This window comes from Anser anser (assembly GCF_964211835.1).
Source record: "Anser anser genome assembly, chromosome: 2".
Lineage (NCBI taxonomy): Eukaryota > Metazoa > Chordata > Aves > Anseriformes > Anatidae > Anser > Anser anser.
Window position 1 is genome coordinate 131,295,827 of NC_139721.1, and position 27,369 is coordinate 131,323,195.

At 36.4% G+C, this 27,369-nt stretch overlaps 1 long non-coding RNA gene across 3 annotated transcripts; it reads right to left on the reverse strand.

Annotated features, from left to right (window-relative positions):
- Nucleotides 1-821: 821 nt before the first annotated feature.
- On the reverse strand, nt 822-18,051 carry LOC310893630. 3 transcript variants are annotated; one of them, XR_014579170.1, is made up of 4 exons: nt 5,536-18,051; nt 4,042-4,218; nt 3,235-3,302; nt 822-2,311 (listed from the first exon to the last, which is right to left on the reverse strand). It is a non-coding gene; the product is annotated as an uncharacterized lncRNA (long non-coding RNA). The 3 variants fall into 3 exon arrangements; XR_014579169.1 differs by having other exon boundaries at nt 822-4,218; nt 5,536-8,103; nt 8,672-18,051; XR_014579171.1 differs by having other exon boundaries at nt 822-3,302.
- Between the last annotated feature and the right edge of the window lie 9,318 nt (nt 18,052-27,369).

Genomic DNA, 27,369 nt, shown 5'->3' on the forward strand with positions numbered 1-27,369 from the left:
AAAATCATCACAAGTGAAAGGTTTGCCTGTCCGTAGCAAAATAGTAGTTTTTCATGTGAAAATTCTCACACCAAAACTTTGTGGATGTTTCCTTCCATGGCACAAAGCAAATTTACAACATTGTCTCAGCCCCAGATTGATTCCAGGAAGCCCACCTGAATCCACCACTATGTAGCGCAAACAATAATACCATTTCTCCAGGAACATTGGTGTTCTGCTAGTAGTGAACAAAACAAATTTTACATGTGTACGGAGTGAGAAACAGCTGTTTCCATCTCCTCTCCACACAGTGCAGGTGTATTTCTAGGCAGCTTGCTGGTGGTCCTGTACCTCTCACTCAGAACACCGGTGCAGGGCTGGGCTGCTTTGAAGTTAGAAATATGAGGTGAGGCTGCAATTTGGTGAGAAAAGAGTTCAATTTCTTATTTAACTGAATTCCCCAAGCTATCAAGGATTGGGGAGGATAAGGTGAATATTTTGTGGACATCAAAGAACATCTAGCAGAAAAGATGGAAATCTTCTGCTCTTTCTAGAATTCATCCTCATTTGAGAAAGGGTGTAGAGAAGCATAGGGACTCAAAAACATGGATTTCTGGCCTAGCTATGTGAATGATATTTGGAAACTTCTGCCAGTGAGTACTCTTGTTGTAACATTATGCAGTTCCCATTACAGCCCAATAAACTGCATTTCAATAAGAAAAACCCTCTGCTCTTAAGACTTGAACCTGGACTTCCAGCTGAACAAGTGCTTCTTGCTATAGTAAAGAGCCCTTGTTTTGTGTAATAGAAACGATTATATTTTATGGAATAATAGTTGTGATTATATCATTTTAAATTACAGGAATAGTTTATCCTGCAAAAAGAGTAACGTATACATGTACAACCTGGAAATGATGCAAATCATACACGTATAAATATCCCATGAAAGCTTTATTTATAAATAGAAAAAAAAAAAGTTAGATCTTACATTAGTGGGTGATGTGTCTACTCAAGTGCTAATTGTGAAAAATGTTGTCACATGCCTTGTGATGTGTCTACTCATACTGGAGAAGGCTATAATATACATATTTAATCCACACACCACAAACTATCTACATTTCAGCAGATGTTTTCTCACAGCTGAAATTTTGGAAACAAAAGCCATTTTTTTTAACCACAAGATATGAATCACACTGCAGTAGCATGGAAACCAAGGTTTTAATATGTTACACACTACGAAATAACAAATATAGAACAAAGATAGCAGTCTAACATGATAACTATAATTCCTGAGAATTTGTACAGGAAATCTTGTTTGTTCTATGAACAAATTAAACTTTATAGTTTACCTATGAATGAGGCTGATTATATTCTTCCTTCTCTGAGTAAAAGGGGTTTAATCCAGTAATTATTCTTTACTTTTTTTTAGATAGTTCTAGTTTATCTTAGTCTCATTTCAAACTATGCATCATTGACTTTTCAAAAACTGAGACATTACTTGCACTTCAATGTTAAAATTGAAGTATTTGGAATTTACAAGATTTACAAAGTTATTTCCACATTCTAAACTTTTTTTTTTTTTTTTAAATCCTTCCTTTATTTCTGACATGCCATTTGCTAGATTGTTGTCCTTCGCTTCTTGGAGCACTACAGTTTCATCATTCCAGGACTGAGGAATCACAGCCAGTTTCTATTCTGACAATTTGATGCCTTTGGATTAAAATAATATTCATAAAAAATAAATCTATATAGTTTCTACATAGTTTTCTATAATACATGCAGCTTACGCAGAATGAAATAACTGAGCCAATGGCATGTGAAATCTCTATTACCAAGGCTTGGGTAAAGCTTTAAAGTGATACATTCTATTATGAATACCTTTCCAATATCTCTACATCACAAGTAGCATGGAGAGTTTTTTGTATGGGATCTCCTTTGCAGTAGCATAAGCCCCTACATAAACTTTTCTTGGCATCATTTGGAAAGCATAATTAGAAAGAACTGAAACAATATTATTTACCTTTGCTCTTGAATTGTATTATGTTAATTGGCTACATACATCAGGAAGACGACATCTTATTTTGTCACAGAAATCAGCAGTATAGAATAACAGTGCATGTTTAGACAAGAAAGTCCAGGCACAGTAGGTCAAATAGTTGCCATTGATTGCTCCTGTAGAAATGGCTGGACATGAAATTTCCCAGAGTTTGCTTCTTCTGTAGGTACTCGCTGGTGATGGGAGTCCAGAGAAGATTTTTCTTTGTGGAGCCTCACCAGTGATGCATCAGTAGGTCAGGGCCTAGCCACAGGTAGCAAATAAAAGGCGATGTCCCTACGAAAGCCAAAGAGAGTGTTAACTAGAGCAAGGTCAATCTGCATGCTAAGAATGCATCAAAGTGTTATTTCGGTTTTGAAAATTTTTTTTGAAGATTGGGCCTTCATCACGGGAGACATCAAGCTAATGGCTGTCTCAACAATGTATTTTTATGTTATTTTATTTTACTTTATTTTATTTTATTTTATTTGGGTCATGGGGTCCTTTTCTGAAGTGAAATCTTTTAGAAAACTCTAGAAAAAAAAAAAAACAAAAAAAAACTTCTTGACTGCTTTCCATTGAAGGCTGCTGTTCAGCCCATCAGGTTTCAGTATTGACACGAAAGTCACTAAATAACACCCCATAAAAAAAACTTTCACTTCAGAAATTCTTACTCTCAAGAATTTACACTTCCCCTATGCCTGAGACATCTTTGCTTTTAAATAAGTTTTGTAGCATCCAGGCTGCTAATCCTGCAAATGGCTATGGGATTAAAGTAACCTTGCAGGGAGGTCTCTAACCCAGACCGTGTGCGTTGTGCTCTGTGGCACAACACAGATACCAAAGGCAGCATCAGCATCAGCACAGCATGGTGTGCTGGAGAGCTGCTGGGTTGGCCAGTGCCATGCTGTGGTGTGTTGCTTTCCCTGCACACCTAGATCTGGCTTCAGTGCAGTGGTCTTTCTGGGGCACTGCACTTCATTTCAAGATTTCTTCCCTTCCTCTGTACTTGCACTGTGCTCAACATTTCCCTTTCTCACTTCACTGATACCCTCATCCCGTTGCCCTTCTCCAATACACACTATTTTTTCTCAGCACTAGTGTTAGTTACTGAATATTAGCATTTTATTATTTCATCATGCAGTCTGTGTTGTAACTGGGGCATAGAAGGGATAAGGTGCACACCCAGCTGCTGTACGAGATCTTTGTGTCTTGCCTACCTGACCCATTTGTGGGCTATCATTTCACCTCCCACAGACATCCGAAGTCTGACACGTGTCTGAGCATCCTACAGACATTGGTTTGAAGGTTAGAAAAGACAGATCAGTGTGTTGCAGATCGTAAAAGACATAGAAGTAAAAAAAAAAAAAAAAAAACTTAACCCAAGTGTTGACTAATAGATTTTTTTTTTGTTAGCCTCCAGCAGAGATGCACCAAAATAAAATTCATTCACCCTATCAAAATTATTAGAAAAAGATGTTCTAATTCTGTAGTTTGGTCAACACAAATTGTGCGATTTTGGCCTGTGGAATATGAGGAGGTTTGACAGAATAAATATAAATGTTTACACTTCTTACCAGCTCTTGCTAAACAAATAGGATCTATCCTGCCTTTAGCAATTAAGAATGATATAATAAGCATGTATGCATTTAACAAAATGTTAATTTAAATAAAAGCATGAAGTTAATACTCATATCCTATATTGTTCTTATGTACTGCAGGGTAGAAACTAAGCAAATAAGTAAATCTGAATGCAACAGACTTCTGCCTTCAGTTAAAGTTGGGATTCTTAACGTATGCAGACAGGTCAAATACTGTTGTGGTTTCACATCAGTTTCTTCTGTTTTACTTCCATATTTTTGAGAGCTTCCCTTAGGTAAGGAACACATCTGTTTGTGTCTGAAAACAATAGATATGCTCAGGGTGGAATGTGGAGGAGGTTTCTCTTCACAAAACAAGCACAGCACTGTCCTAGCAGGCTTGCCAGAGGGCACAACATAACTAAGAGTATGAACTGCTCCACTTACCATCTCTATACAAACACAAGATTTTTCTCCAGACGTGCCCTTGATGATACCAGGAGAATGTATCTGAAGCTAACACTGGAATTTTCCCATTTACTTCCTGACAGCGGGATCCATCAAACTCACAAAAGCAGATTACTTCCAGTGTAGAGTATTACAGTTACTTCCAGTTCAGAATATCTCAGTGCAAAAATAAATAAATAAATAATGATTTTTAATAATAATAATAATAATGTGTCATATTGGCTTTAAACTTATGCCTTAACAGAGCAAAATGCTGGCCACCCTACAGTCAGAAAGAGTCATTGACCTCATTTTTAATGAAATTAGTATTTAACCTTAAATGATTACAATTATTTATGTAACTAAAGTTGCAGTGTATTTAAAATGAAATTAGATCCACGTTAACATTTAAAAAACACCATTTGGCCAGGCTTTAAAGATTCAATCATGAACAGGTTACATGTACACTACTAGTACAAGATCAGTGTTAGAGATAGTGACTTGGCAATGATGTTTCCTTCAAGCTATGGGGAGAAGAGAAAAACACATTTTTAGTGCAGTCATTAAGTTAACATCTTTCATAATTAATAAAGAGTTATGAGTCACTTTCTGGGAACAGCATTAAAGAAACTTCAGGACACAGTATTTGAAGACAGAGACTTTGGGAAGTTCTGTGACATTGTGGAAATGTATTTCTTGATAATTCAGGCATATGAGCTTAAACAACTTTGGAGGGGTATTGATTTCTTTTAGTAAAAATGAATCACGGAAGTAAGGGATGATGACAGTCAAAATGAAGCTTCATTGTCTAATACAAGTAACTAGCAATATAGTTCTGAGATATAAGCAAACCATGGATTTCTGGCAAGTGTTTTATCAAAAAAATAAAAATAAAAATTGAGTGGCTACAGCAATATAAAGTACAAAGGGGCTAGATTGTCTCCTGTTTTATTCAGTGAAACTTTAATATTTTTTTACAATGGATACTTGTTAAAAAAAAACAACAACAATACTTTGATATAAATATATTTTTATATATATATTTGCATGCATTTATAACAAGTTTTTTTAAGATTTCAAATAACCAGTTGTTAAGAAACCAGCAGTGATGGAAATTATTCTGTCTAATTCAAATGCTTATTTTAGGCTTAGGATCTACAAGAGGTTGGGTCTGTAGCCCTCCTTCCAGGACTGATTTTGATTTTATTCAGTGATTCAGTTTATGCATTTAACATAAATGCATACCTAACCCTGGCCCTGGCACTGCAGTTGTGTCCCGTAGCAGTGAACATTGGCTGCTAGACTGGGATCTTTTTTTACCTGCTTTTCTTTTTACCTCATGACACTTGTGTTCTCAGAAGCACAGATATACCATCTCCAACCACCAGAATGGTGTCTCACTCAGGCTACTACTCGGCCTTGTGGTTAGTACACAGATACTGGACCTCACATACAATTCTGTTTAGTTTGAAATGCCCAGAGCTACCCACATACCACAGCAGTATCAGCCTCCATCAGACTGAACTGTGTACTTGAGCATATCAAATTTCTTGTTGTTTTCTGCAAGGCTTTGATGAAGCAGGCTTCCACCGTAGGAATGCCGAAGAGAACATCAGTGTCTACCTCTCTCCAGGACAGGCACTATGACCAAATGTTCTGAAATTCTAAAAATTTTGAAAAACCAAACCAAAACAAAACTTAAAATCCTGAAACGTTCTTAAACGAATTGCAAATAAACATTTAGGCTAAGAAAAGCATAATTGAGGTCTGGTGGTCCCTGAAATGGATAAATAAAATTAAAGTTCCCAGATCCTCTTTTGGGTGTGATTCTGCTTTATAATCAAATTCCTGCTTATAATCAAATTCCTTTTATAATCATGTCTGATAAGAAAGCTAATTCTGCTTGTGTGAAGGAAGAGGAACTATATCCAGTCTCATTTCACACTTCACTTATTTACTTGAGCTTCCTAACAGTGCTTCAAGAGAAAGGAAAAATCTGTTAGTAAGTTCCCATCTCTCTTCTTAAGCCAAAGTAGAATTCTCCCCTAATTCTTGCTTATCCATTACAATGTTGATAGTATCATTAGCACGTTTAGTAAATGTACATTTCATAAATTGTGTATTTTATTGAATAAAAACTGATGAATATTTAAAGGTAGGGGAGAAATTTAAAGGTAAATGTAACAGAAAGTATAATTTATCTTTTCGTCTTCCTTTTCTCTTCTGTTGCTTTGGAGGTCTTTTTTCCTGAAATTGTTATCTTTGCCTCACATTTCAACATTGTTACCGAAACACTCTTACTAAGCCTTTTTTTCCTCTAATAATTTTTTCCCTCTAGCAGAAGGATGAAAAGCTGGTAATTTGTCAGCAGAGTCTCCAGAATTATGAGAAGCAGTACATTCTGTGCACATAGGAAGTTGTGCACGCATAGTACTGAAAAAAAACATTTACTTTTAGAAAGCTGAACACATCCAAATACTGCTTTACTAGGCCTATTACAAAGTTTGAGGTGTATGTTGTAGTAGACACATCTGTGCCTTGTCTTTTGATGGAATTTCAGCCCAAAGTGTGGAAATAACTGAAGTCAGATTATTCGTGCAGGTGAAGTAAATAGGTCTGACATGAGCAACAGAAACAGACAAAGCAAATTAGTTTCAAGAATATAGTCTTTTATCTAAAATAAGCAGTCCACCTACTTTTTTGTTTCTGTTATTTTAAGCCTGACTCATCCCTGGAAGAGAAGTTTTTCTCCCTGAAGGTGAAATATAAAGAATAAGAACTGATAACAAAAAACAACAAGTTTTACAAATGTACCCAAGGGACATAAGTGCACAGTACCTCAGGGGAAAATGAACGAAAAAGAGTAAATTATTTCCAGATATTTCTAAATTGTCATCAGTCTCTCAGCAAGAGGTGAAATTGATTTAACTCCCAACAAACCCCTCTGAGTTAAAGAAAAATCTTTCCAGTTCCTCTGTTTTCTTTCACATCTCAAAAGGGAACTTGAAGTATAACTTATCAGGTAGGTAAAGAGAAAACTAGCAGGAACAAATAGTTACCATTTCACTATGCAAACCCATCTGAGACTTTCAGTGAATCTCATGATGAAGCCAAGTGCATGCCTTGGACAGGTCCAGCTGCTGCTTGCCTTTTCTTTTTTTGCTCTTTCACGCCATTCAGTGCAGGTAATTCAATTCATATTGAAATAACTCAGATTCAAGCATGGTCTAAACAAATGTGCTTATTCTGTCTCGTAGAACTAAGGAAATACCATTAGTCTTCTTTTTCTTCTTCTTTTTTTTTTTTTTTTTCCGCATAATTTCTTTTAATTTTAGCATGCCAGGCAACATCTGCACAGTACAATCTACAGGTGATTTCTCACAGATCATCTCCACCACTTTCCCTGTTTCCAGCTCCTATTCCAGCCACTTCTCTTTCCCTGGTCTCTCTTCTTACACTCTTACTTCTTGTTCCTGGCAGCATGCTCTACATTTTTTAAAGGTTCACTGTAGTATTGAAGTAACAGTAAGTGTATTTCAAGGGCTACATTTACTGTGGAAAACTAACCCTTATTAACCTTTAACTGTCTACCTGATAAGACCTGTGGCAGATATGTGAAACACAATTGTCTCAGACAACTGAGTTGATTGATTACAGTCACAACTTTTCAAAATTTAAACATATTTTTAAAAGTGTTGGCCTTTTTTTTTCCTTCTTTTTCTTCAGTGGATTTTCTTATTTTCATTTTTTCTTCAGTGAATAATGTTAAAAAGTGCAGATAAGGCAGATGAACCATTCTTTGGCTTATTAGATGAGTCATCTGGAACAGTCTTCCAAAAAGATCAATCTTTTGTCATCAAGAATTTAAAATATGAGAGTAAATACTTGTAAATGCAATATAACATTGACAAAACTACATCAGATTGTTTTCTCTTTGTGTCACAGGCTAAATGATCTCCTGCAAAGACTTACCTTGCTTCTGCTACTGTGCAGTACTTTGACATGCTGGTGTAATTGTACTCTGTGCCTGACTTCCATTTGGACATTAACTGGACAAAATAGCTTCAAAATGAGGATTTAAAGGTCAGACTGTAAACCATGTAACACCATGGTTTCAGATGAATAATCTTAGCTTACAAGTTTGCGTGTTGGTCTAATAGGAAAAGAGAAAGTAGAAAGATGAATGAAGCTCAACTTGCAGGTGAGTTTCCCTGTCATCAAAGTATAGCTCTCAATTTAAAGATATATTATGATACAGTTTGATTGTGCCTGAGGGCCATCAAAGCAGGGCTTCATTCTGCCTAGCATCTATACAAATACACAGAAATAGGTTTCCTGTAAAGCTTATCAAACAAATAGAAAGGGAAGACCCAAGGTAGAGGTAGAGGAAGTGGTAAAATAATTATGTTTGTGCTGTGTGAAGGCAGCACTTTCATGTTCATTTCCTTATTGACTAGAAAGGACTAAACTAAATGGAAAAAAAAAAAGTATGGAAGGGTGTTGAAGGGAACAGGTAAGAAAGGAAGTGTGAAATAAAGCTAAGGAAAAAAAAGTGTGTGAAAAGCCAGTCATCACAGAACAGAGTAAGTGTAGCCAAATCTGGGAATGATATCTGAACGGCTGAAAGTACCTGATTTGGTTCTTAGAGATATGCCCGAAAGCTGGACTTTCTGCTAGACACTCCTCTGTGTTTTTCCCTAAAGTTCCAAGCACAGAGAAGAAAGGTGTCTTGCATATCTCGGTGGCTCCAGAGCTGGGGCCTCTTCTGCACTGGATTGCTCTCTGGTGATGCTGAGTGTGGAGGCCATGCTCACGTCTATGGAACCCTTCTGAGTACAGGTGGTTCCAGATATCAAGAAAATAAAAACAAGTGATGAAGTCAAACACACAGTAGGTATACATCCTGTAACTACAAACAAATACATTTAGAAAGTAAAGATATGACAGAGCCTGTTTAAAATGAATTTAAACTCTTTCCTGTTGTGTATAGAAGCCCTTCTTTTTGTTTACTCATACTATTTTATTGATGTTGTTCTTTCAGCCCAGAAGGATTATCTGAATGTAATATTTCAATAAGAAAAAGAGAGTGCACAGCCAACAAGTTAACACCCTGCATACAGTTGCCTGAAAATTCGTTCAGTGAGATGATCACATACATCATAACATGTTGCTGACTCACTGCTGGTACAAGAGAAAATAACTTTCCCTCAGGGACAATAATAGCTTATCTGTTACCTCTCATCTGCAAAGAGAAAGAATAATAACCTTGAAGTCATAGCAAATGATCTCCACCTGTGACACTGATGAAATACTGAAGCGAAGCTGTCCAGGTGAAACTATAGAGGATGCAACTGTAAAATAATATCTGTCTGGAAAAGGCTGTATATTCATACTTAGGGCTTTGTTTGAAGAGTATAAACAAAGGACAATGTTCAGTTAGTTCCTGTACTGGAAAATAATGAATCAAATATTCAGCTATGTTGTAGCCAAAAAAAAAAAAAAAGACAAAAAAGAAAGAGATGTCTTCTGTCTGTTTGGCATCTATGAGAAACAAGAAGTTCCTCTTCTGAATAAGTTTCTCTTCTTAATAACTTCCTAATCTCCCAAGGTATTGCTTTTTATTTTGCTCCTTAACTAAGGAAGTAGAAGCAAAAAAAAATCAAAAAAATATTGCACAATATCACAAACGAATGACTGTCTGCTTTAGAGATGGATGAGTCTGTAAAAACAGAAACTTTGTACTTGTGAAATTTAAATGTCAGGATAAGCACTTACTATATTTGTCAACATTTAAATGCTGAATACAAATGTTTGGGTTTGTTCACCAAAATTTATGGATTTTTTTTCTTGACATAGATGCAGAATCAGTGAAACTTTGCTTTGGTACAGGTTGGGGCAATCTGGTACTTTACTGCTAGCTTTGTTCAGAACTGGACTACCAGCGTGGTGAGACAGATGGTGCCAACCACTCCCGCTAACTTTGGCAGCTTCAGCAATCACCCCTTCAAGGTGAAATCTGTTGTCCTAGGGACTGATCATTAGGACAGGCTTCTGAAATGTGAGGTCAGTCCTTCCTAGGCTACGATAAAGCCTGGAACCAATGTTGTTTCATCAGTGACTGCTACAATTCCAGACTATTGCACAAGCAGTAGCCCAGGTACTAAACCCACACTATTAGCTGTAGGTTGAACACATCTGTCTTTTCAGGCTGATGGATAGCATTTGGATCTGGAGGCCTATCCATCCAAAAACAAAAGTTGTACATCCGTGTCATTTTAAGTTTTTGAAGAATTAGCTTTTTGACAGTCATAGCTGAATTCTGTTGCTCTCTGGAATGTAAATGTATTCTAAAATATTTATTCAGTTTAGACAAGGCTAAATCTGTTTTCCAGTGTAACTCAGCCAACACGAAACAGTTCTTAAATACATGTGCAGTTCTTAAGCAGTTGTGGGAAAATAGTACCAAGGATACTGTTACTGATAGAAACAGCAATGGGGGCTGCTGTATAAACAGACATTCACTTTTTTTTTTTTTATTTTTTTATTTCATCAGAGCCCCGCTCTGTGAAGACTTAGTTGATAACTGTAAGACATGGAGGAGTTATCTGCATTTGGGAGAATGGATCTCAGCAGTCCATGAGACGCACCTGATGAAGCTTCACTGGTGTAATTTCCAGTGTGGGTGAATCCCATGATGTACAAAAAAGCTATGCTGAGTGGCTTGTGGTTTATATTAGGAATCAGCAAAAATGTAGTCTGCTGACCATAATCAGCCCTCCTTGCTCAACCCTTGAGTCAACGTCACTGCACCCATACCCGCCAATTTGAAGTGCAGGGAAATTTGGGGCTTTATCAGTGGAAAATTATAAGCATCAGTTTTCTTTATGGTTATGGAGACCTTATTCCAAACTGGGCCAATAGTTTTTCATGCTATCACGGTTAAGATTCACAGATTTCTACTCAGCATCAGGAACTGGCATGATGTGGATTACATTATGCTTCTGACTGCACAATCTTCAGTTGTGCAAATAAATTCAAGTATGTCTTTACAGGTGGGAGAAGTTTTGGAAGCATTTGGCTTCAATTTTCACTTCTGAATCTGCAGAAAGATTCATTCACCACCATTCAGTGTAACGGATATGGAAGAAGAAGCAACTCTACTCCAGTAAAAACATCAACAATCTCTCCTTTTCTTAGCAACATTGATTTCCAAGTTGGCAGGACGTATGTATGATTTCATAAGACAAAAAGAGAACACTAGTTAAGAACAACGTGTCCTTGCTTTGAAAGCTTTTGCTGGAAGCAAACTTTTACAATCAAATTCAACTCAGAAAGCAAAGGGTATGGAATGACCCAACAAGATCTTTCACAGTCAAATGTGCTTCTATAATTTAAAACATGCACCAGAAAAGTCAAAAGTCAAGAAAAGCAGTGGTGGTGGTGTTCCCAAGATAATAACCTACGTATTAGTTTAAACCTACTCCTTATTGTGCCATGGGATGGCAGCCAGAATCAGTTTTGAATTCGTTAATTTTCTTTTAACCAGAGTTAAACAATTCACAAAGGAGTTATTTGATATTAGACGATAAAAAAGATAAATCCAACTGACATGAAACATGGTGCTTCCCTTCTGTGAAAATTCCTGTCAGAAGAAATGCAAGTGTTAATACAGAGAATATAAAATTGTGAGTCTATAAGATACACTTCATTTTCATCATAGTCATTACACTGTTGCTATGTCATAGTCCTAAAAAATCTTAAAGCATTTCTCTATCAGTATCATCTGCTCATTGTAGCTCAACTGTTCTGTATACTCAGCAGTGCTGTAAAGTGCACGTGACCACTATCGCAGAGGGCTGGAGAGATTACGGTTCTAAGCTATGACTAATTTAATGCAATCAGTCAATAACAGAAAAGAGTTCTAAAGCCAATACAGATTTTGGAAATAAATATCCCAAAGTTGTTGTTAATATTCACATCTATAAATGCCCAGATGAAAAACCAGCAGAATTAATTTCTTCACTTGCTGTAGTAAAACTTTCCCAGGCTTTTTCTGGTCCTGCCTACTCAGTGAGTGCTGTTGGTCACATATGACAAAAAGGACAAAATCACTGGAGAGTTGATAGGGTTCACTGAAATGCAGTGGTGGATCTGGTTGCTGTCTGATTCCACTTGCCAGGGCAACAGAGCCTAGACCTCTAGCTGGTCTGAGTACTATTGAATGAACTACTACAGAAATGTGAATGAACTCCCACAGGAATTAAGAATCAATGCAGAATAAACTTTATACAAATCTTTATAGTAAATATTTAAATATTTAGGTAATTAAGCACATTGAAAAGTGATAGTTTGAACTTTTGTAATTTATGTTTAAAACAGTTTCAACACTAATGGTCATGTTAATGACCATACATGTACATAATGAACCTATGTATTTACATGTACATACACACATAAAGAGATAACCTTATTATTCCCTTAACAGCCTAATATTTCTTACTTTCACTTATGGCATCGTGTCCTAAATTTGAGGGAGCTCCCAGTTGTTCACATTAGTGTATGCTATAACATTCACACTTTTATTTTTTTTTTCACAGTGAAAGACAGAGTAGTACATTCTCCTGCACGTGCTTGCAGGGTGTGAATTCCTATAAATTCCTAAAAAATATATTCCTATAAACTTTTTGAGTCAAATCCAGACCAAGCTGAACTGTGCTTAACTTAGTGGTTCTGCTCTTGGCCACTCAGAGTTCATATTTTTACCGTCATCCTCTGTTTTTCTACAAAGAACCTGGACACTCTTTAATACTAAATGAAGTTAACAAAAAGAAGCAGTAAAAAAAAATTAAAGTTTCCTGTTTTCATGGTATTAAGAAGGCTAATAACAATTTTGTTATTAACACACACTTGTGAATGCTGTGAAATGTTCACCTTCATTGATCATCTCAAAACTATTGTAATTTTAGAATCTGGAAATAAAAGCCAAAAATCAGAAGCAGAACTCAGTTAATGATTCATCGGTGATTCAGAGTGTGTCATTTATCCTCCATTTGTTGCCAAGGAAACTTGACACCCACTTCCTACCACATCATCGCTACAACCAAAACAGTGTCAAGCCACAATATTGCTTTGCTGCTGTTTATGACTGCTAAATGACAACTTCTTGTGAAAAATAAATGTGAAAAATAGGTTTTCCTGACATCATCATTAAATTCTATGGTTTAGAGTTATCAGTGGCCAGCTAGAGTCACACCAGAAAACAATTAAGTGATCTGCAATTTCCAATCTGTCTTCTGCAAAATTGTTAAATAGTTTCTGCTAAGTGACTTGAACTGCAGTGCATTCTCCATCTTGAATTGGGTAAGGGGGTTGATGTGTTTTTACTTGACTGTTGAAACCATTACAACAAGAAACAGGCTAAGAGTAGAGTCACTTGAAAGTGGTTTTCTGGTTTGTAAAATATGTTGTTTTGTTTTGGGTTTGTTTGTTTTGTTTTGAGTTGGTTTGGTTGGATTTTGTATTTTTAATGTGGTTTACATCCCAACTAGATTAAATCAATCTCTTTCAACATTTTCGATGAACTGCAATTTTCTGTTATTTTATCCACTGGCATTCTTGTCAGCAGATGTACCTGCTCTGAAGTGAGGGACCTGAAGTGTCACCCAGTATACTATAGTTGAATTTTTGTAGACCACCATCTCCAAAGAAAACTTGTTGAAAAATTTCTAGCTTGGTATGATAAAGATATTTCAGACTGGTCCTATACTTGCTGACTTTAAAATCAATTTCACTGAAATTATTTCAAAATCTTTAGAAAGTCCCACATATACTTCAGACTGATATGTAGAATCACTCAGTGATCTCCTTCCTCTTCTTCAGATAGGTCTGCTGTGACCATAAAAGAAGAAGGAAGATTGAAGAATAACAGTTTCTTAATAATTAATAAAATAAATTTGTTTTACAAACCATGCTCTTCTGAATATTTACCTTACAACAGTACCCCAAGCTTCATTGTGTGATTTGTTTATTTGAGAATCTGTTCTCACTGAGGGCTGAGCTTTTCAAATTACTGGATAGATCTTCACTAGGAACAATTCTTTGTCACACAGAAAACGTGTCCTGAAATCTCTTTTTGTGTCAGCACAGAATAAATTCAAGAAAAATATGTGAGGGGGAGCTACTCAGAAAACTCAGCACCCTACTGGGACAGGCTCTTATTGCGAACTTGATGTTAAGAAATTCTATGCTAAAAGCCCACACTTTTAAAATTCAGAGTGTGGTGAGACAAAGTCTTTGCTTGAAGCCAATGTTTAAACCCCTGTCTTCTACCAGCAGAGTAAAACCCACTCCCTAGGCTAAACTATGCTAAGTGACATGTTTTCACTAGAAATTCTACTTATTCTCATCATTTTTAATTTCTCTTTGCCAAACCAAAACTGTTTTGGTTTCTACGAATTTGCATTTTGGCAGAAAGAAATGTTGGCAAACCTGGTACAGTGCTAAATATGGTGGCTTTGGTCCAGCAAAGCACTTATATTCTTAACTCTAAGCAAAGACTTAGCTCTCATTGTTCCAAATACTTGAAATTATGTAGAATGTTCCTTTAACATTGGTGCTGTAACAAGATGAGAACTTAATGAGAATATTCTCTGAGGCAAACAGTCTGCTATGGTTCAAAACGACCATGAGTAACATGTTCTAGGAATTCATTAATGTTACAATGCTTTGGTTTAATTTGTCAAAAACAATTAGAAAATGACTGGGAAAATATTTTTGGAACTTTTTGTTTATATTTTGCCTCATTCATCAAGAATTTAAAAATACAGGTATTTATAAAAGCTAATTGCATTTTAATGAGAAGCAGTACACATTCGTAACATTTAAATATATGTAAACATAAATATGAGGGCCATGTTAAGGCCAGCAATATTTATTCCTGTCTTCCCATAACTCTGTGAATAAATTTTCTTTTAATCTTATATATATGCATATATATGTGCATATACACATAAATACCTGGTGAGAGATTTCCACAAAAGGTTTCAGTGCCTACTTTTGGATTTAGCATTTTTAATCTGAGAAAATGTGTATCTCTTGCCTTTTTTTTTTTGAATCTAAGTCCACTTGAGATAAAAGGCATGGTAAATAATAATAAACAATAGCAGATACGTAGAAAATAAAAAAGAATAAATAGAATAGATACCCCAGAGTATGACAAAAAATTACAAGATCAGGTGATATTTTTCAGGGCACAATAAAGTCTCACACTGGTGCCAGAAAAGATCTTTTTAGTGACTCTTTAATTGCACTGCATAGTTGACCAGGTAAGAGCTATTGACTGAAACTGGAGTTCTCTTTCAAGGTGCTGAGGCAGAACATTTTTCTCCCCACAACTCGTGGGTTTCTCCCAAGGCAAAGAGAAATTATTTGCCCAACTCCAGAGTAGATTAAGAAGAACCAGTGTTAAAGAGAAACAGTGGCTTTCAGCCACATTTTGGCTGCCATGTTCAGGGCCTTGGGGGCTCTGCTATATGGGTGCTGACTGCCACAGAACGAGAATGTGCAGCACACCAGTGACAGCCCTGTGAGAGAGACCTGGAGGCAAGGTTGGAATAGAGCCCTATGTCTTTAGTGAGTTGGAGAGAGATGCTGAGAGGAAATATAGACTTCAAAGACCCAGTACATTGCCAAATGAGCAAAAAGGAACTGCGAGTGTGGCCAGCAGGGTCAGCGGTCCAGCTGGAAGCCAAGCTCTGTTTGCTTCACGTTCAAGTTACCTCAAGGCTCCCCTGTGTCAAATGTTAAGCATATTTTAGATGGTAAATATTTCTGAAAACAAATTTAAGTTTTGACTAGTTCGCCTGAAATCAACCAGATTCAGGGAGACCAGGACTTTACTGTAATCCAGGACTTGAGAACATTTTTACATTAGATAAACACTCCATTTGATTTTAGGTTACTCATCTATTTTCTCTCTCTCTCTCTTTTATTTATTTTTTTTTTCCAAAGTAAGAAATTTGCACCCATAAAAATAAGGATTATACTGGATTTAGTACTTCCGAGTGAATAGACTGTACTCTTCTGAGTCTTCTCGACAACATTTTCATGCCCAAAAGGGAAGGTGAACAGCACACCCCAGTTGTGAAACTTTTGTTTGGTTACCACTAGAAGGAATGCCTCTTTTTTTGTTGTTGTTGTTGTGGTAGTGGTGTGTTTTTGTTTGTTTGGTTGGTTTGGTTTGGTTTGTTTTTTTTTTTCCAAGCATCAAGCATTGTAAACTAAACTTTATATATATATATATATATGTATATTATATATATGTATTTCTTGTAGAGTTCCAGACAACACAACATTAACGATGTGACATTTGTCTCAACAATCTAAGTAGTTTATACATTTAAGAGATTTTAAGCAGAGTAGCCCAGATGAAATGGACAGCTGTGCATCTGCATTGGTGCCTGTATGGGTGGATAGCCATCAATCTCAGTGTGGAAGCATGTAATATAAGTGTTGAAGGCATTCACGTTGCTACCTGCTACAAATCTTCACTTTTATGTGCATTAGAAATGTTTGCTCACTTTGAAATATTTCAGAAGATTGTGAATAACACCATTTTCTGTCCCCGCTCCATTTTCACGCCAAAAGGAAAAGAAAAAACAAAACGATAGCCAAACATTTTCAAGGTTTCACAAGCAAAAGGTAAGTTGTATTATGCATCGCTATGTAATCATGGTTGAAATTATTTTTTTTTCCTTGGGTTACTAAATCTGTGCTTTGAACTCCGAGTGTTGGTATGCATTAAAGTCAGAAGAATATCAAAAGTTCAATGCTTGTAGGCATGTCTCCCTTTTTAGGCAGTGCTTAGGTCTTGAACTTTGGAAGAAAAACACTGTATTTTTCTAATACTGCTATGACTACATCTGCAGCCGTCAGGAGATCTATATCCAATAGCCCAAAAGGCATTTAGAAAAGACTTAGATTCAATTTTTAATGTGAAAGAAATAGCTTAGTCCATTTTATTTATTCCGTTTAACCTCCGTACACATTCATCTTTTCTCTTATACTCTTCTAAAAAGGTTGTCACTATCTTTGATATCATTTCTGACACAGTGTATGCATTATTGTTACAGAATTGTATGTGGAATATGTATTTCCTTTATTCTTCTTTGAATTCTTATGTCAGAACTCACTAAAGTGGTTCAAGAACACCCACTAAGGCAAAACACATTGGAAAAAAGAGAGATTTAGGGGCTGCTTTACTGAGTGCTAAATGATAGAAAATGTTAAATAAGTAAATAAATAATCAGTAGCTATAAGTCATTTAATGGTTTAATCCAAACAGTAATTTTTCCTGGATGTGGCTGAGATCCCCGCTTCTATAAAATGTGCCATGTATTGTGTATGCAACTTTTTTTTTTTTTTTTTCCCTAAGCTGCTCCTAGTCATTATAGAAGACAGCTAGAGCTAGCCACTGTTTTGGTTTAAAATAATTTTTTCCAAATAAACTTTTTTTTTTTTTTAAACCATGGAAATCTCTTTTAGGAAGCTGGCTGTTTTTTGCTTTTGTTTTTTTTCCCTCTCATTTTCTGCTATTCTAATAAAAAATAATAAAAAATACATGTTATCAAAGATCTTCAGTTATCACGAGTGATGAGTTTTATAGCTTATCTGAAAAATGTTTCCTCCAAGAATGTAAAGATTCTTAGCACTATAATACTGAGGGGGTTAAGTCATTCTTAGAGTAAAGTGCTGTTTGCAGAGAGTGATTATCAAACATTTTGCAGACATTTATTTTTTCCTGATGTCACCCTTCTTTATACTAAAGTAGCAAAATGCTTATTTGGTGATGATACATGATCTCAGCATAACATATTTGGATATAGACCAGCTGCTCTCAATACTTACACTTGTCATGTGAACGTGGCATGGCTATGTGCAGTTGTTGCTTGAATGGTTGTATACTCTGATGGTGTGGACACTATATCTGATTGACCCTTTTTGAGTGAAAACTACCTGAAAAAATGAGAGTTTGACAGCAGTCAAAATTTTCACCAAGAAGCATTAGATTTTTATTTTGTATTTTATTTTGATGCAATATTTTTGAGTCCAATGTAAACTTTCATTTCACTTTTAACAATAGGAGAAAATATGGCTTGAGTTGTATCTTAAATTTTGATTACCTTTGCAAAACCCAAACATTCGTCTAGCAGAAATAAAGTACAGAAGTGAAGAGATTTAGTCCACACTGAGCTGCAGTAAAAAATAAATGGGAACTTTATCACCAGCCATTGCAAAAGAGGCACTGCACTAATTTTTGTGATTAAATGGGTCTGGATTGAATCACGGGGCAAGGAGAAAAAGAAAGGTTGTTAAGGCATGATGATGATGAAAGGGTCCAAGAGAAAAGTATTGTCAAGTGGTAGCTTTAAATCATCCCTCATGCAAGAAAACCTAACAAGATAAATATTTCAGCTAATTCTGTAGTTAAAATAAATTTTTCAAGTAATAGGTCAGAACTTTAAAGAAATCTCACAGAAGTGTGAGGGAATTTCCTTTTGACCATTGGTTTTTATTTTGGCCATTGGTCTTGGAGTTTGCTATCTGCTGATGGCTCGACTCAAGCTGCACCCACCATGCAGCTCAGCAGCCCCAGAAACCACACCCTACTGATGATTTCTGATATTTTGTGTTATGTTTTCAAGAACATGTTGATGATGTGGAATAGCCATTGTAGTTCCTTCCCAACTGACTGACCATTTTTACCATTTTATCTATATTATGAATGAATAATTTTTGTTCTTATAAAACTGGCTTCAAAAAAAAAAAAAAGGTGACTGAGCAAATTGTGCTGCACCAACTGCTCTACATAAGGAAATATAAATAAGATCTTTTAACTTCAAAGACCTAAAGTCTATTTAAATTAGTATGCTGAATAAATTAGATTTATATGTATCTCATGTTCCTCAGGCTTCTAATTGAATTAGTAAATGAGAACAATCTTCCCATTTCATCCAAGTGAAATCTTGGGTAACATCGTGCTAGTGTATAGCCGTATTTAGGTTAGGTAGTGGCTGAATATTTTTTCATGGTAACTAGACCCTTTAGCCAGCAGACATTACTGTGGGATTTAGGAAAGATTAAACTTCTAGGATCCTGCCAAAAGCAATAATTAAAATAACTATGATCTGTTTATGTAAACAACTGTCGTTTTATTTTAACTAGGACTTTTGCTTTTTACTAGTGTCAAACAGAATAAGCTTCCAAGACAACGAACTTTCAAGAGGTTCCCTCTAGTAACTGTGTCTTTTCTGAAATGTTAACACATCATTTGCATATTCTATGATAAGGCAAAAGTGTAAACTCTTGGGAATTAATTACTGAATGATAAACTAAATTTTAAACAGAAAGACTTGAAATGATGGAGCACAAGATTTTTAATGTAATAAATAGATCAGAAACATAAGAAAAAATAATAAAAGAAATAGCTATAATGAGAAAGAAAATAAACAACTAGGGAAGAAGAAGAAGCAGCAGCAAGCCTACATTGTGCCTGAGCTGCTGGGCCCTGAGTGCTCAGGACACCCAAATTCTTACCCTGTAAGTAGGTAGAAGTCATCTGGTTGTGGTTGTTAATGAACCTTGCAGACCTGTGAGACACACACGCCTTTTTCTAGGATGAAGCCCAGGATGTGGGCAGATTGGGGAGCAAAAGGGTTGGGTCATGCTGGGAATAGTAACATCTATACATGAACAGCAAAGTGAACTACTTTGTACGCATTCCCTTTCTTCTTCTTCCCTCGATCTCACCACAACCACCACCACACAAACACCTGCACAAATACACACACACTGGCTGGACCTACACCAAGCCAGCCCTGAATGTCCCTCAGCAGGAAAATGAGGGGGGAGCTGGGGAAAAGGTCCCCATCCTTCACTCAGACTATAGACAGTGGAGACAGTGGGACAAGACTCCCAAAACTCAGTGTGCTCAGTGTGTGTATCCAGCCAATGGAGGCTCCTCTTAAAAATAAATAAATAAATAAATAAATAAGGACAGACAAGACAAAAATCTCCTTCTTGGGCTTCTGTAGGGACCCGTATAACAGCTTCTTTGGTGGTGGGCCTCCTGTGCTCATTTTTCCTGAATCTGGAGCCCCAAACCCTGTATGTGACTTTCGATAGACTACAGTGAGCTCCTATCCAAGTACTCCATGGCTACAGCTCCCAGTTTTATGATGTTATTGGGTACTAATAGGAACTCTAGGATGTGGCCCATGACCTGTTACTTTTAGCATGTGTTTCATTTATGTTTCTACTTTTCATTGCATTATGTTGGCAGGAAAAGAAGGAAAATCTTGTGTCAAGCCGCTGAAAATCCATTCTTAGCCACTGGCAAAGCCAGCACTTATTTTTCATCCTTCTCTAAGTCCTTCTTGGAGGACAATGGTTTAAACTCCATTTTCCTATCCTTTAAGCAAATTAAAAACATTGTATTAAAAACAATGCCAGCAATGTTTTCTCTAATAGACAGATAGACATACAGAGTTTATTGGCATAATTAAAGGCAGACTGGTCTTTAAAAGCTAACAACTTCCATAGAGTCTGAGAGTCTGTCATTGAATTAAGGGGAAGCAGAAGATGTATTTCATGATTTCTTTTTTGAGAAAAAGAAATCTTGGCCCTCAAAACTGAGTGCCAAGTCCCTAGGTAAGCCCTAAACTTCTCTATGACTCTCAGTGGACATTATGCCAAGCCACTGTAAATCTGACTGAATTAAAGTTCTGCCTGGTGAAAATCATGCTCTGAGGAACTAGAAGAGAAAGGTGTACAGGAAAAACTGCTATCAGAAGGGTGTAAAAAATTTTAAGTTAAAGAGACCACCAACTACTTTTACACAGATTATTTTCTGGCTTCTTGTCAGTTAAATTAGCAGCATCTTAGATACCCTTATAACCCGTGCTTGTATGTCTTTTTATAGAGCTAATTACACTTTCTTTATAATCAATTATGTATGTAACAGTTGCTGATAATTGACATGAGATGTGCATGTCTAATACTCATGAATACCATCCCTCCTCACTTAACCTCTGTCCAATCTGACCCTAGCGTATCCTCCTGTCAGAGATGGAGACTTGAAGGCTGGTCTCTCAACAGAGAGCGTATGTGAGAGTTGAGCTGTTCTTTAAGTTTTGTTGGTGCTGGCATCCAGTGACTCCATCTGTCTATAACCAGTTTGCACAGCTATTCAAGTATACAGAAGTGGGTAAAACAGGTAAGTTAATTTGAGAAGTGTAGGCATTTCTGTGTGCTAGGCTGACAACTCTGCAATATTGTTGCATCATAGAGTTAACGGGACTTGCATTTCTCTCTCTCCTTCCAGTATTTCTGTCTACCTACAGTTTCTAACTCCACTATTCCCAGACTTATTCTTCTGTGCTCCAAAAGCTTTTATCACTAAGCTCAATGTTTACTCTTATTTTTTCCACACAGACCATCCCAGATAGCCTGTGCACAGTTGCTCTTGCTATGTCTTGCTCAAACTGATCTTCTAGTAATTAAATAGCTACGGAAAAATGAGTGATCAAAATCAGCATGTAGTCGGCTGTTGATAACCTATAGCTACCAGGATCAATATGCTGAGCTATACGTGACAGTGAGAACCTTGAGAAGTTTTCTGAAGAAAAGCAGGAATAGTGAATGCACTCTCGGCTGATAAATTGTTTCTACCATATTTGTAGCCAGGCATAGGGGAAGAAGGATTACAAACAGGGAAGAATTTGTTGGGTTACAGCCAGTACTGTTACTGTAACAGAGAATTTTGTTGTTCCCCAGGGCATGTTTAGTTTCTTTTAAGAACAGAGGACAAATGGTGCATTTCCATAGCTCATTGCCCCCATCTTCTTTTGAAAATAATGAAGAAAAAAAAGAAAGTTTTAAACATGCATACACTGGCTACCTCCTTAAATCTGCCTTTGCACATTTAAAGACAACTGAATAACCACAGGCCTTGGAAGCATAAGCAGATATTTCCAAAATTTTTCTTTTGGTAAAGGAATTACACCACATACTATTGTTCACTTAGCCTTCACTAGAAAGCAAAGCATGAGAAATTGGTCATTTCTTCAGTGCCCAGGTGCTATAGGTGCTAGTGGTTGTCACTAACCATCAACCTTTGTCATGCTCAGCCTTCCTGATGGAGAGCCTCTGAGCAGAAGGGAGATAAAACACCGCCTAACAAAAGTGCTGTCAACCTGCTTTACTCCAGGCCTGCATGGCTTCAAGTATATGTCAGCACTGGGGCAATCAGCACACATGACTGTGGTCGTACTGCTTTCATCCCACCGTTGTGCAGTCACACTGCCTCTGTGGCCTCATTTAATAGTTTTATATAAAGATGCATTGTGCAAATTAAGCATGCACATCTTATCCATTTAATTTTATAGATGGCAATGAATTTTCAGAGCAAGTGGGATTTCTCATGATGATAGATTAAAACCTCCTACCTTTGGACCCAGCTAAGAAATATCCTACAATATTTGTCTAAAAAATGTAAGAGTAAGCTGGAAAGTGTTAGCTTGTAGCTTGCTATCTATCAGCACAAAAAGTTGTAAAAACACAACAAAATATTGGGATGGCAGGAGGTGGGTTCGCCTAGGTCAAGTTCAGCAAGGTGTTGCTGTAGTCTGTATGTGAAATAAGTGCTTATACCAATTATGGAAAAGAAATGGTCAAATATCTATCCATCCCCTCTTTCAGGAATGTCTACACAACATAAATGGTCTTTAAATATAAATGATCTTTATAGATTAGGCCTCTGTCTTAAAACCTGACTCTGTCTAGAAACCAAGAGTGAGAGCAGTCTTCCTTGCTGACATGTGGAAATGACCACTGTTATATTCAGAATCTCAAAGAAAAAATTCAAACCATGACATGTCATTGCAACACTAAGTGTTAGGTATGGGTGATCACACCATTACAGGAATGTTAAAAGAACTTTTACAGACAAGCAAAATAACACAACTTCAGGATTTAACAAATACTTCTGGGAATGAGAAGAATCATCCAAACAGTGGTTCACTGACCCGAGAATTTTGTGGCCAAACAGCACATCAGCCTCACTCCAAAAGGCTTATGAAATTCTGTTGTTTTAGCTTCAGTAGGTAAACATTTACTTATGTATTCCCTGAAGTTGGAGGAATCACATCGCCAAAGGACACTCATCATCTGATTTATGAAAACACAAAGTTATCATATAATGATAAGAGTGAAGCTATACTGATACCAGGGCATTCAGTTAGCACAGTCCTCACCCTCCCTTTCAGGGAGCACACAGACTGATAGCAGCAGTCATTTGTCAGATGACTAAGCTGAGCAGAGCTGTGAAATAAAGACATCAGTGTATACATAACACCAAGTCAAGTAATTGAGATAGGGGAGGGGCATGTTACTACAATAAAAAACACCATAGAAACCTATCTCCACTTTGCATTGAACAGCCTTTATATAAGAAACTCATGGTATTTCTTCATTCAGAAGATCTTATAATTGTGGACAATGTTGACTTAGCTTTAAGTAGGTTTTAGGTAGTTTGATGCCAGTCTTACTAACTTCTAGTAGGATATGCTGGGGGTCTTGTGTCATGGGTGTATGATCGATCTCTTATGCTTTTTACTGTTTTGGTTGCAGAATTCTTCAAGTACAGGTAGAATATTACTAATAAGACTGAGCTGTCACCTAACATACCTATCTCTACACTTTAAGAAAGCTGGCTGGGAACCAGCTGGGAACCAGCTTGTCCATTTAATTGGCAAACTCTTCTCTTTTGTGACTTTCTGAAAGAGAACATAATGTGCTGTAATGTCCCATAGAAAGAAAAAAAAAAAAAAAAAGAAAAAAAAAGAGTAACATTTGTTTAAAAAAATTAAAGCACCATGTTCCAATTTTGAACAATTTAAATGTTTCCATACTCAATATTAAAAGATGTTGAGTGTTCTTAGTTTCATATATATACTATATATGTGTTTTAACGGAGAGTAGGGATCATTCAATTAAGATGTCAGAGAAGCCTTTTATTGCTATTGCCAAAAAAGGCTGTTTTGACACTTTCATATACCTGACTTACATATTTTAAAGCAAACTGGATTTTCATCTAGATCAGTACAGTTTTTCAATCTTTTGTTTTTCCTTGATTACTTAGGCAGCAGTTCCCTTTGAACCACACTCTACCTGTAGAAGGCAAATGGGATTGTGTATGTGCATAAATCCTGTGCACAGTAGGAAAGTTTACCTCTAAGTGACCTTCAGCATTTCACGTAATGACCACGTTGTGTATGGAAACACTTATTCTAGGTGAACTGACATAAACTAAACTTGAAATAAAGTTAAAATAATTACAGACTTAAATCACATAAGACATATACCTTGTTTATCAATGCAATTTAGAACCTGATAAGATTACAGAAATTGAATGAACAGTGTCCCCACTCACTGTCTTATGATCAACATAGAAGAAGAAATTCTGGCAAGAGAAAGCATAGAGGATTTGGTGAGAGGTAGAGAGCCACAACAACAGGCTGTAGCAGTTGTCTGTATGATGGTGTCATGGGGGGAAATGAAAGCTTTTTAAGATAATCTGACTTTTTTTTTTTCCTTTTTTAACCTGGAGCTGTTTGAGTTGCATTTTGTAAGGATAGTCTGTCCTGAGTGAGTAAATATATCTCAATTTCTTTTAATGTTAAAGGACAGTAATACATGCGTATACTTGATGTAAAGACTATATTTTAGCATTAAGAACTCTGTTTTTGCAGCAGTGTCAGAGCACCTTTTAATAATTTGGAAGAATATTTTTAATGCTAACTATGTCTGGCACCATGAGACTGCCAGGTCTCATATTTCAAGTATTTCATGTTTGCCAAACACATGTGCAAGCTAAGGATGCCAGCAGGGAATTTAAGGTTAACTTGTCTTTTTTTTTCACATTCTTTTTGTTTGCTTTTACCCTCCACCTAATCCCCAAGATCCAAACATTATCATCTTTAATTTTGATATCTTATATATTTACATGAAGTTGGAATAAGTAATACTTCCTTTTAACTGCTCAGCCTATTCTCACTAATATAGTAAGGTCCATTCTTTGTGCACAGGGAATGTACAATTTACACAATCTAGACCAGAAGTTTGCATAAATGTCATGGAAATTTATTCTCGTTTTATGAACATATAATGTAAACACTGTTTATATTGTACTTAAGGTGCTCTGAAAAGTAACCCAGTCTTTGAACCAAGAGGGAACGGAGTGCTAACAGATATAATATTTACATAAAGATATTCATAAGAAAAATTGGTTTAGAAAAAGGAGTAGTGTCAAAATACTCACAGAGGGGCAAGCACTAAGATCCTTTTTTAGTCTTAATTGGTGGGAGTAAAATGGGGACCAAGGGTGCCTTGAGCTTTCCTAAATGTGCACCACCTGCCACAAAAAGGAGTTTGTCTGAATGAAAACAGAGTGCCAAATATAGGCTGCATCAGTTTCAGTGGGAGTTTCACCAAGATTTTGCCTGTAAGAACACTCCAGCTTTGGCTCTGAAGAAAGAGCTGTAGTGGGAAAAAAATTGAAGGCAAATTAAATAACAGTAAGCTGAGTATCATGGCCTGGAAGTAATATTTAATGAAGAGGTGCAATGTGAAGATTATGAGGCATAGAAGGGAAAATGATGCCATTTAAATATCAAAACCTCAGGGATACACTAGCTATTAAATGAAGATGAACAGCTCTACATCTGTGCTGGACTTGAAACAAACCAGCATTTATAGGGATCTGTTTAAACTCTCATGTTTTACTGCTGATCCACAGCTTACTCCACAACACAGATGCCTAATGAGCAGATATCTATGTTGGACAAGAACATAACTGAACATATTTAAATCATTTGCTAAGAAAAATAAAATTTTATGAGAAAGGAGAGGTGCAGAGACAGCTGAAGGGCCAAATTCTGTTCTCAGTTACACATACGTAATTCCACTGATTTCAAATTCATGTTCTTTGCATGTAAACTGAGAGCAGATGCGGGGAAAAAAGCAGATTTGGTCTGAATTTAGCAGTCTGCCTAAGCCTGAAATGAATCTTGAGAGCTTGGTATCTAAAATTTGGTTTTATTTTTGTTTAATTGAGATCCACCTGCATATTTAAGTTAATATGAATCAGCTTATTAATGCTAGCAATTAATTTTAGCTGCATTAAGTATTACCTTTAACGCTGAATAATTCTGAATAAAATGGAGAGGGATTAAAGCATCTCTAAAACACAGTGGGTCAATTTCTGCTGTAATGTGTACTAGTAGAAATCAAAAGATTTCTCCATATGTGTACAGTATATATAGTATATCGTTAGAAGCTATGAGTTAACCAAGAAACACGTTGGCCTTATTGTCACAGACTCCAGGTGACACTTTCAACCGCATATGACTCTACTAGGATATGTCAATACCCATCTACAGAAAACAGAGACAGGACTTTGCCCTCATATGGCTACACCAGTATCTTTCATTATCTTCTAGGTAGAGAGTATTTCCATCTTTGACAACACTAGGAGCTCAAGTCTTGCAGGTGCTGCATTGCGTGGGTTATAATTCATAAACAGGAGAAATGATACTTTCTGTGTAGGAGAATGAAGACTCCTGTGGGTGACATGAAGACTTATTTATATACATTGGTCCTTAAATCAGATGCAATCCACTTAACTATAGATTTTTATGTATTCAAGCAGGAAGTTTAATCATTAGAGTAGCAAGGTAAGTAGTGTTCACATTCCCCTGCAGTATTCTGTAGCCATTGAGTTTATTAATGTTCATATCAAAATTAACTTTGCAAAGAATTGTTTCCTTCTGTGTAGGGCAAATTTACTTCTTTCCTTGGAAGAAGTATATTTTAAGCTGTTTGCTCAACAATGCTGACATCTTTTACAGCCTAGGTTATTATTTCTCAACGTGAAACAAATATAAACTTTATGCACTTTATGCCTCCATCCATATCCAAATTCACATTATGCTTTTTATTCTTAACAACTGCCTTGAAAGGGCCAAAGTTAGTTGTGGGAGAGAGTGTTATCTGTTCTTGGTTTTAAATGATTTTGGCATGGGCCAGATGTTTTAAAAGACACACATCAAAAAGATATGACACAGAAAGGTGCACCTTCAATAAATTTACATCAACCCTGACTGTTCATTTCCTGCTCCTATTTTAATATAATGGCTGCTGGGCCAATAATCCTACAATGAGTTTAGTCTTCTATGGCATTAACATTTCTGTGGCAGGTTCAAAAATAAAGAA